Genomic DNA, 9,511 nt, shown 5'->3' with positions numbered 1-9,511 from the left:
CAGAAGTTTTATTTATTCTCTCAGTCGGTCACAAAGAGTTCACGAATGCTTGCAGAGAAATATGACTTTTAGTGGAGACTGCAAATGGACTCGGAGAGGAAATGATGCATCATGTACCACAACAGGAAGCTGGTGACGTAGATTTGTGCCACAATCAGCAGACAAGCTTTGCTTAGAAGTGGACAGACCCAACATAAGATGGACTCTGAACAGAACCGTGTCAATCTGCATGAGAAAAGGCTTTCCTGGAAAATTATTTCACGGATGACACATTCAAGTGTTTGACCAAGCATGGGGTCGTCTGAGTTGAGAGTGGAGAAACAAGATGAATCTAACACTCCTGGTGGAGATTTTTTTGTTGATGTTTGTGTTTTTCTTTGAACAAAATGACTGCACTCTGCTGCCCAGAGGAGATTACATATAAGAGGATCTCACAGGAGCAGGTAAATACAGGTTATTACTGGATCACAGCAGGTTTGTTGTGAAAGAAATTAAGTCCCGTCCCCAAAGAATACATGTTGGTTCTGAGGTCTGCTTTAGCAAGGCACTCAATGTGTGAAAGCTCCAGTGGAGATTTGGTGACCAGCAGATCAAAGTGTGGCTGTAGTGCGCATTTTAAGGAGGATACAAATTAGCTGATGGTGCAGCATGTGATGCAGTGGCACCCTCCAGTGGACAATGTGCCACTGCTTCTTTATGTAAGGAGAGGACGCTGTTATAGTGCTTCATGCAGTAGTTGAGCTCATATTTCCAGCAAGACATAGGCACATGGGAAACAATTATTCCATCCATGTTGCATCAATAGATTTAAAACCAGTATGTAAATTATCATTTGTACAGATAGCAGTGGTAGTCTTATTTTTCTCTTGGCAATTCCTGTAGAAACTCCGCAGGAAGGAGAGGGTAAGAAACCCAAACACAGGGAACATCTTGTTTATTGAGCATTTTAACCAGAAGAGGATGCTGCGCTCTCACTCATGAAGGGTTAGGCCAGAGTTCACAGAGGAGAAAAAAGCATGTGCAGTCAGAAAGTCTTTGTTTTACCAGAGACAGAAACAGGCAGCAAAAATAAAATTATGATACATTGCTTAAAACACCCGAAACACTGTGAACTTTTGACACAATGCTTTATTCTACTGGATGACATTTTTATAGAAAAGCTGATAAATCTGGATGTAAAAATCTTGAACGTTACAAATAGTTGCCTCTTGTTTTTAATCTTTCTTTTCTTTTTAACATTTATTTTAGGAGACTCTGTTAATTTTCTTCTCTCTCACTCTCTTTTTTTGTCTGCAGATGGTCGGGGCGGTCCCTACAAAGGATTGTGGGAGGCGTTCAGATGCTTCATGTCTCTCGCAGTGTTGCCAGAGACGTTTGAGGTGAAGTGCTGGTGTGATTCTCTATAATATGTTTATATGTTGTAATGAGCAGGTAGGAAGAACTGCAGTTTAGATCACTGTAGCCTTCTGGAGCTTTAGTAAGAGACTGCAGTCTAGACACTGGAGACTGGGGTAAGATGAAATGGTTGGTCAACAGTGTGTATGTGTATGCAACGTACATGCAAACTGGGATATCAAATGACCATATGGCCATATTTGATACCAGGTTTTTGCCTTCAGGTACCAGCTGATCACTGGTTGAAATGTAAGCGATGGAAGCCAGACTTAATCACACATGTAACTTACATTGATTCAGAAACAAAATTAAAGACTGACAAAACTGTAATGTCCCTGAGGGGCAATTAGGTACAATGCATCACACACAGCACATGATCGATATCTCCGACAGTGTCACCATGAAATCATGGAGAAAAAGATGCAATGGCATGACAGATGTAAATGTGTATGTTATATGCATGTATTGAATATTAATGTGGTGCATTTTTTAGCTGTCTACCATGCGTTACAGTTAAAAATTTAACCTCAGTCTTTGCTTTCTTGTCTTTCTGAGGGAAAGCATTCCTGGTGATAAATCTGGAAATTGTTTGACTTTATGAGTCAAAGTTGGTCTGAGGCTGCTCTGTCTCATATGTGGAGAATGGAGCAGGCCCAGTTTGGCCTTCACGTCCTCTGAAGACACCTTCATGGACCCAGTCCTTAAACTGGGACACATCTATAGCCCAAAAATGTTTTCATTTATTTGCAACCAATGAAATCATGCACTATACTCTGCTGGTAAAAACATCTAGTTGATACATATACATTAGAGTAAAACGGGATATTTCATGTAAGGCCTCAGTAATTACAACGCAGACAGGCATCCTGCTGTCTCGTGGTTAAGACACACACCTTGTCATCCTTCTTTCTTCCTACATTTCTTGTCTGTCTCTACTATCTGTCAATTAATGTCCAATTGTAGGTGGGGAGACAGAAAATTGTCATTAAGAAAGCTACTTATTTAGTGACTTACATTACTGTTGTCGTTGAAAAACTCATGCTTCTGTGACAGTTTTATATGACAGCGTATTACGCCTGTTGCAGGTTAAAATAAAAGTGGTAAATTTACACGAAAAAAAATGCAAAAATTCACTGTCAGAAAGTCAGATGATGTAGCATAAAGAGCAACAAAGTCCATGCAGGTGAAAGAATGGGTCAAGTACAGGACTTTCCCCCAGGAGGTCAAGGTATGTGTCTCATGTGAGCCTATGTTGGCTTATCGTTCCTATTTCTAGACTATACTTTGGTATACGGTGGTATGGTGGAATCAGTTTGGAATGCTGCCGGTAACGACGTAATTTAAGGAGTTGGAAAGTCCCTATAGGGCGAGCAGGAGGGAAGGTGGATGGGACTTTCATCCTGGAGCCTGGTGTTTGCTTCTCGTGTGAATGTTGAACCAAACCATGATGTTTTTTTCTAAACCTAACCACAGGCTTTCATTGTACAAGTTAATAAACATAAATACGAGGCAGACAGACAGAGCAGCAATATTTGATAAGTTGGGATCAGAATGCATTGGGGATCTTGTGAAACTAGACAACCAAAGGTATCCTTCGGTATCAAACATGTCGGCACAGTTTGTTGGAGAGGGAGCTAAATAGCACTCCAAAGTTAGGCTACACTGTGGTGAGGGAACAAGTGGTACGGCCATTTATTAAGAGAGTCTCTTGAACTCTCAACTCAAGATATCTGAATGAAAATGGGTTCTACAAGTCTCTCATAAAATTTAAAAGACTTGTGCCCAGCAAAGGTTTGTTCCTCACAATCAATGTACTCCTTCGCCACCTAATATGGAATATACAGATACATAACTGGAATATTTTGGTACACAGAATGGTAACTGTACCAGTATTAGTCTGTGCACTTCATACAATTAGTAACACTGACTGTAAAAACTGACTTGCCTATACTTAAGCGGCATAAGCAAATTCCTGATGTCCAGTTTCAGCTTTTGGTTGTGGTGTGCCACCCTAAGATTTTCAGTGGCCCCATTTGGCCTGCCCTGCAAAAAGTTCTGAGGGCGCCACTGCTTTTTGGGACTATTTTTGAACCATGTCTGCCATGTTTTGATTAGACTTCAAAGCAACGATTGTAAATTTACCATTTTACCCTTAGAAGTTATCAGAGGGTGGTTTTATTTTTCAACTTTTTTACAATTTCAATCCAAGCCTAGACACAAGATATATCTGTCTTTAGTTCTATGAAAAAATATACTGCAGATCGTTGACAAAATTCAACACCAAGAGCACAGTCTCAACTTCTTTTAGACATGCAGCATGCATTTTATGTACATAAAAGCTGATGGGACCCAACGGTGTGTCTGTCTGAAAGTCCTGACAAAATGAGAGACTACAGCTTGGTGAAAATGGCCTGTGACCGAGCTGCAGCAGCTGAACCGTCACTGCGCCCTTCATGCAACGATGTGTGGTCACCAAGCTGGCATTTAGGCTGCATGGAGCACAGGAAGCAAGTCGACTGGACTGGCCCTCCCTTCATCATCTCGAGCACCACATCACAAGAAAGAAAGAAAGAAAGAAAGAAAGAAAGAAAGAAAGAAAGAAAGAAAGAAAGGTGTCATCAGAGAGAGAGCTACAGAATGAGACAGTGAAAAAACAGAGAGGCAGACTCTGGTCGAAGAAATGAAAAAAATCACAGTGAGAAACGCAGAGCGAGGGAATGAGGAAGAGACAGAGAGACTGAGAGAGAAGAAGGAGAGAGACAGGGAGGGGAGAGAGAACAGGAGAGACAACGTGGCAGGAGGTTTTGCCCGATGTAGACCTTGGATGGGACGATAGGACTCCGGGTTCATCTGAGGATGTGTGCTGGGAGAAAGCTCTGCGTAACCATTCATAAGTGCACTGTAACCAAACAATCATTAACTTTCAACCCCCTTTAAATGCTGTTTGCATTTAGCCGATGGGACTTTTGCATCTTGCGATTTAGTTTTCTCTATCTATCTGATGCTACATCCCATGGCATTAAATACAGTTTAATACAGGGCAAAATTAACAAAGTCTCCATGTAATAGCAGCACTATAATGTAATGCATATGTATTATAATGACGGATCACTTGATTTGACTTACTATGCTTCCACAGCACAGTCCTCTGGTCTCTTTGTATTTTCCCTTTGCAGGCAGACTTTATCACAACGATCAGGCTGCCCTATTAAAATGGAACTTCCTGTTTAGCTCAAAGAAAGGACAGTTTGGCTGGTAAATAAAGCAGGAGTCTCTAAAAGGTCACTGCTTATTGAAGAAGATTGTTGAATTCATCAAATCCATGCAAAACTGTGATAAAATGCTTTGATTTAAGCTGTTTGACTTAACTTGTTTGAGCGTCTGTTATCCTCTTTGCTCGTGGTTTCAGACTGTAACACTTTGAGGATACCTGCTTATACCAAGAAGAGAAATCTGAATAAATTAAATCATTTAAGGGACTGAGGTGTAAACTGCACATACTTTGAGCACTCGGGAGCTAATGTTTAAATGTATAACTGCAATCCAACACATTTCAAGGATAAGCGACTGTGTAGCCCCATGTGGAGGTTTGTAGCACTGAAGGAATACAGATGCACTGCAGAGCAGACGACAGGTAATTGTAGGTCTCACCTCTCCCTGGCCCACCTTTCAATTTACGTTTTATTGCTGGAGAAATGGGGGGATTCTCTTAACATGCAATCACAGGCCACGTGCCTGTAAAGACAAGGTATGGCTGGCACACTCACACACTCACTTTGCACAGGTGTGTGCACTGAAAGTTCCACCAATGCAAATCACATGTACATCAACCTCTTGTTTATGTAATTAAAATAATCTGTCTAAGTATAGCTAATGTCTAACTACAAAGGCTTTTGAACCTAGTTTGTGTGTCTGGAAGACTTCCAAGGACATCTTTTATATCTTCATCCTTCTTGTTTGGTATAGTTATATGTGTGTATTTGTTCCCCGTAACATCATGTCTGTCTTCCCGTTCAACGTATTGTCAGTTACAAAGTTGTTTTTAACAGCTTCACACTGTTAGCTCAGCTCCAATAAACTTAGCTCGGTTTTGCGTTTTTATTCATCTCATTTGATAATTCTACATTTTGGGGAATGTGCCTTTTTGCTTTCTTATGTCTTTGCAGTAAATATGACACTACAGCCAACAGTTAGCTTAGCTTAGCTTTGCTTAGCATGACTAGGCCCGTTTCCACCGCAGGAACTTCGGGGTAATTTTATGGTGCCGGGGCCGTTGGTGCGTGTCTCCACCGCAGGAACCACCCCCTAAGGACAGAGTTCCAGAACTTTTACATGGGCTAAACAAGTCCCTGCCTCGGAGTAGGTACTCAGAACGGCCCCGAAAAACTCCTGGGTGGGGCTTGGGGTTTACCTGGTGCTGATTGGATATACTCAAGGCGGGATGTGACGTCAACAGAAAGCAACAAAATAGACGCCATTTTTAAAACTCAGCAGCTCTTGTTCATAGCTTCCACCGCCATGTAAATGAAGAGACACGCCAGAAACCACCTCAGCTCCTTCCATGTTGATAATCGTCTTTCTTATGTCTGCTTTCTTCTTCTTCTTACTTCTGCTTCGTGCTTCTTCTTCTTTGTTGTTGTTCTTCTTTGTTTGTTTCTTTGCCGCGTCGCCCCGGTCAAAATGGTCGCGCATCGATTACGTCACATCCAGAGCCCGGTAACTTTACAGGAACCTTTGTCCTACACCGCTCTCTCAGTGGAGACACGGCGGTTGAGAGGGCCGAGCGAGAGGACGTTCCTGTAAAGTTCCTGCCCCCCAAATAGTACCAGGAACTTCTTCAGTGGAAACAGGCCTAATACTGGAGACAATTAAACAGTTAGCCTGGCTCTACCATCTTCCATCCATTTTCATCCGCTTATCCGGGACCGGGGAGCAGGGGCAGCAGGCCGAGCAAAGCACCTCTGACATCCCTCTCCCCAGCAATGCTTTCCAGCTCCTCCTGGGGGACCCCAAGGTGTTCCCAAGCCAGATGAGATATGTAATCCTTCTAGTGTGTTCTGGGTCTGCCCCGGGGCCTCTTGCCAGTGGGACATGCCCAAAACACCTCCAGCAGGAGGCGCCCAGGAGGCATCCTGATCAAATGCCCAAACCACCTAGGGTTGTTTCTAGGATCGTATCATCACCATGAATTTGCCATGCAACCACTGTGAGTTAAAACCTAGCCAAGAAATGGCCCGGTGCAGTAAAACTACAGCTTATCACTTCTCCATGAGGCATAACGTGTCCTCTGTCAGCTTTAGAGGCGTTGGTAGTCAGATTCTTTTTATCTTTGGGCAGAATAAAACTAGCATTGCCACACCAATTTGCAAATGCGAGTTAGTCTGGAACCTCTTACTTCTTTTTTGGTCAAGGGGCGCTATCAGCGGCTATAGATCAGAATGCCTTTGGGTGCAATTGGATAGACCCACAACCAGTCAGATAAGTAATGAAACATGTGACAGTGTGCAGAGATGAGCTGTGATTGTGTAGAATCAATATGACTGTAAAGGAGTGTCGCTGTTTTTACCATCAGAATTTGACAATAGAACTTCAACATAAAGTTCCACACCAGCTACCGCCATCTTGTTTTTTTGTTTGTTTGTTTTTTGTGCTACGGTGCACAAGCCAAAAATGATGCCATCACGTATTTTGTGTAAACTCACTTATTAATGTGTATCTCATTGTATATCGTTCTATCAAAGATAAACTGTTGTGATTGGCCAGACCTGGGCTTCCTCAGCAGAGAGACGGAAGACAAGATGCATCAGCCAGAGCAAATAAAACACTGCAGATTCATGTGGTTCCCTCTTCTCAGTTATGCTAAGCTAAGCTAACTGTCTTCTATTTAACTGACAGGCATGAAAGCCATATAAATCCTCAGAAGAAAACAAATAGGGCTATGTCCAAACGTGTCACTTGCACTGACTATGGTAAAAACTGTCAAACCAATCAGATTCCAGCCAGGAAACCCCTCTGCCAATCACAAGGAAGCTTCATCCTCCTTGGAAAGTCGTAGGAATAGCATAGAAGAGAGGGAGTGGGTGAGGAGCTAGGAGGCAAGGAGTGTGTCTGGGTGGGACAGAGAGGGGTGGGGAAGGGTGGGAATGTGGCGGGGCAGCAAAGTGAGTGAGGAGGGAGGAGGATGAAGAGGTTTCTCCCTCTGTACTTTTTTTTTTCTCCCATCAGTGAAAGTAATGCAGTCCATAAGAAAAGTGATCCGCCCACTTTATCACTTCCCCTCATTCTGGAGGTGTGTTTACCTCCTTAAGGGTGTCATTCAGCGGATCCACCCAGCAACACCCACAGCAGCACCTGGGCAGGCTCGTCCCACCTCCCCCTCCGACCACCAGGTTGGGAGAGGTAGACAGCGTGAGGATCGTTCGTAACCCTTTGGCTATAGAGATTCCACATAGGCTTCATTCCTTCCCTCTGTTGAGTTTTGGTTCCACTGCTACTGACAGGCACTGCAGGCTGAGACAATCCAGCAGTGGGAGTCTGAGCTCAGGGAAAGAGAGAAAGAGAAGAAGGGGAAAAAGGCATGGGGGAGGGGAGAGGTTTGGACCTTTTAAGATGTCTGTGGAAAATGAATCATGGGGGCCTGCACAGGGGGAGATCCAGAGGAGAAACACATCTGGTTAGGAAGAAAAAAGAGAAGAATAGGTTTGAGAAAAGAGCAGAAAACACATTTCCTTCAGGACAGATAAAAGATGTTTGTTAGGGTTTGTTTGAAATGTATATTAAATTCAAGACACAGCACCCTGAGTGACATCATGTGTCAAATAATCGGAAAAGAAATAGTTAAGTAAAAGAGAGTTAAAAGAAGAAACTGAGGGGTAAAGGAAAAGCAAATGAGTAGAAGATGGTGAAAAAGGGCCCTCTGAATTGTCATCTGTGAGTTTAATACCATGTTATTCTAAGCTGGAGACGTCCCTCCCTAAACACTGACTGTTCTCCACAATAGGCGGGCAGACGCAGGGAAATGCAACCCAACGCTGCCAGCTCTCGATTCACTTTGGCCGCTAGGGCTTGTCATTAACTTTTTTTTTTTTTTTTTTTGCTGTTCCCTTTTAGAAATCGGTTTGAGCCACGAGCAGCAGACACCGTCTCAGGAGCCTGACCCAGCCACGTCATCTACGAGTCTGTGTGAAGGGAAATGATCACCCTGCATCACCTCACTAGAAAAAAAGTCATTTTATCAAAGTTGAAGGAGAAGAATCTACATTCCATTATACTGTGAGGCAGCTTAACACTTTAACATACAGTTTTTCCAGCACTGTGACATGTATGTTATGTATTGGCTTTTGCAAATCTCCATTAAAGCTATGATTCTGGGAATATTCTAAAGGTTGCGTTCATCATTTTGGGCACATTTACCCCAAAAATCCAGCAGGCAGATCCTTGGAAACTTTGGGATTTGTGTTAAAATGTTAAATAAAGCTCTGTAGGTGTAAACATAGCATGAGTAATGACTGGTTAACCTGCAGACTGGTACTTTTTTCCATATGCAATTAACTAGTTTTACAGTAGAAAAGTAAGACAAAATGCCAGTAAAGTCCACAAAAACACCTTGAACTATACTGGGAAATGCTACTGCTTTTTGTTGCAGATGCAATTATTGCCTCAGAGGGAGTGGTCAACAGACGTGGAAGAGGAAAGTCAGAGAGAATAAAAGAAGAAGAAGAAGAAAGGGGAGAGAATTCCTGCCATGTTGGAGGAAGACCAGATCTGCGAGGCTGGAGGCTGCAGATTTAGAGCTCAGACGACATGCTGGAAAAACTCTCTCTCTCTTCTCATTTCTTTGTCAGCAGTTTCACTCAAACTAATATCTCTATAAGCACCCTAAAACTTAAAAAAAATGTCTTTTTAAAGCTCTGTAAAACTTTGGTATTGATATGAACAGACTTTTGAAACTTTGAGAGAAAGGAAGTAATGGATGATAAAAGGGAGAGGTGAGGAAAAACATGAATATATAGTAAAATAAAGCAAACAAACTTAAACCAAAGAAGAGTGTGTGAAGGAGAGAGTGTGTTGACACTAAAGACCCCAGGGAGCAGTTAGAGGAAACACCCCCTGATTC

At 42.6% G+C, this 9,511-nt stretch overlaps 1 long non-coding RNA gene across 1 annotated transcript; it reads left to right on the top strand.

Annotated features, from left to right (window-relative positions):
* Positions 1-216: 216 nt before the first annotated feature.
* On the top strand, positions 217-8,697 carry LOC125904503 (uncharacterized). The gene is made up of 3 exons (XR_007451458.1): positions 217-443; positions 1,297-1,379; positions 8,506-8,697. It is a non-coding gene; the product is annotated as an uncharacterized LOC125904503 (long non-coding RNA).
* Positions 8,698-9,511: the final 814 nt, after the last annotated feature.

The sequence above is a fragment of the Epinephelus fuscoguttatus genome, linkage group LG17 (genome assembly GCF_011397635.1).
Source record: "Epinephelus fuscoguttatus linkage group LG17, E.fuscoguttatus.final_Chr_v1".
Lineage (NCBI taxonomy): Eukaryota > Metazoa > Chordata > Actinopteri > Perciformes > Serranidae > Epinephelus > Epinephelus fuscoguttatus.
This window is presented reverse-complemented; position numbering and strand designations above follow the sequence as displayed.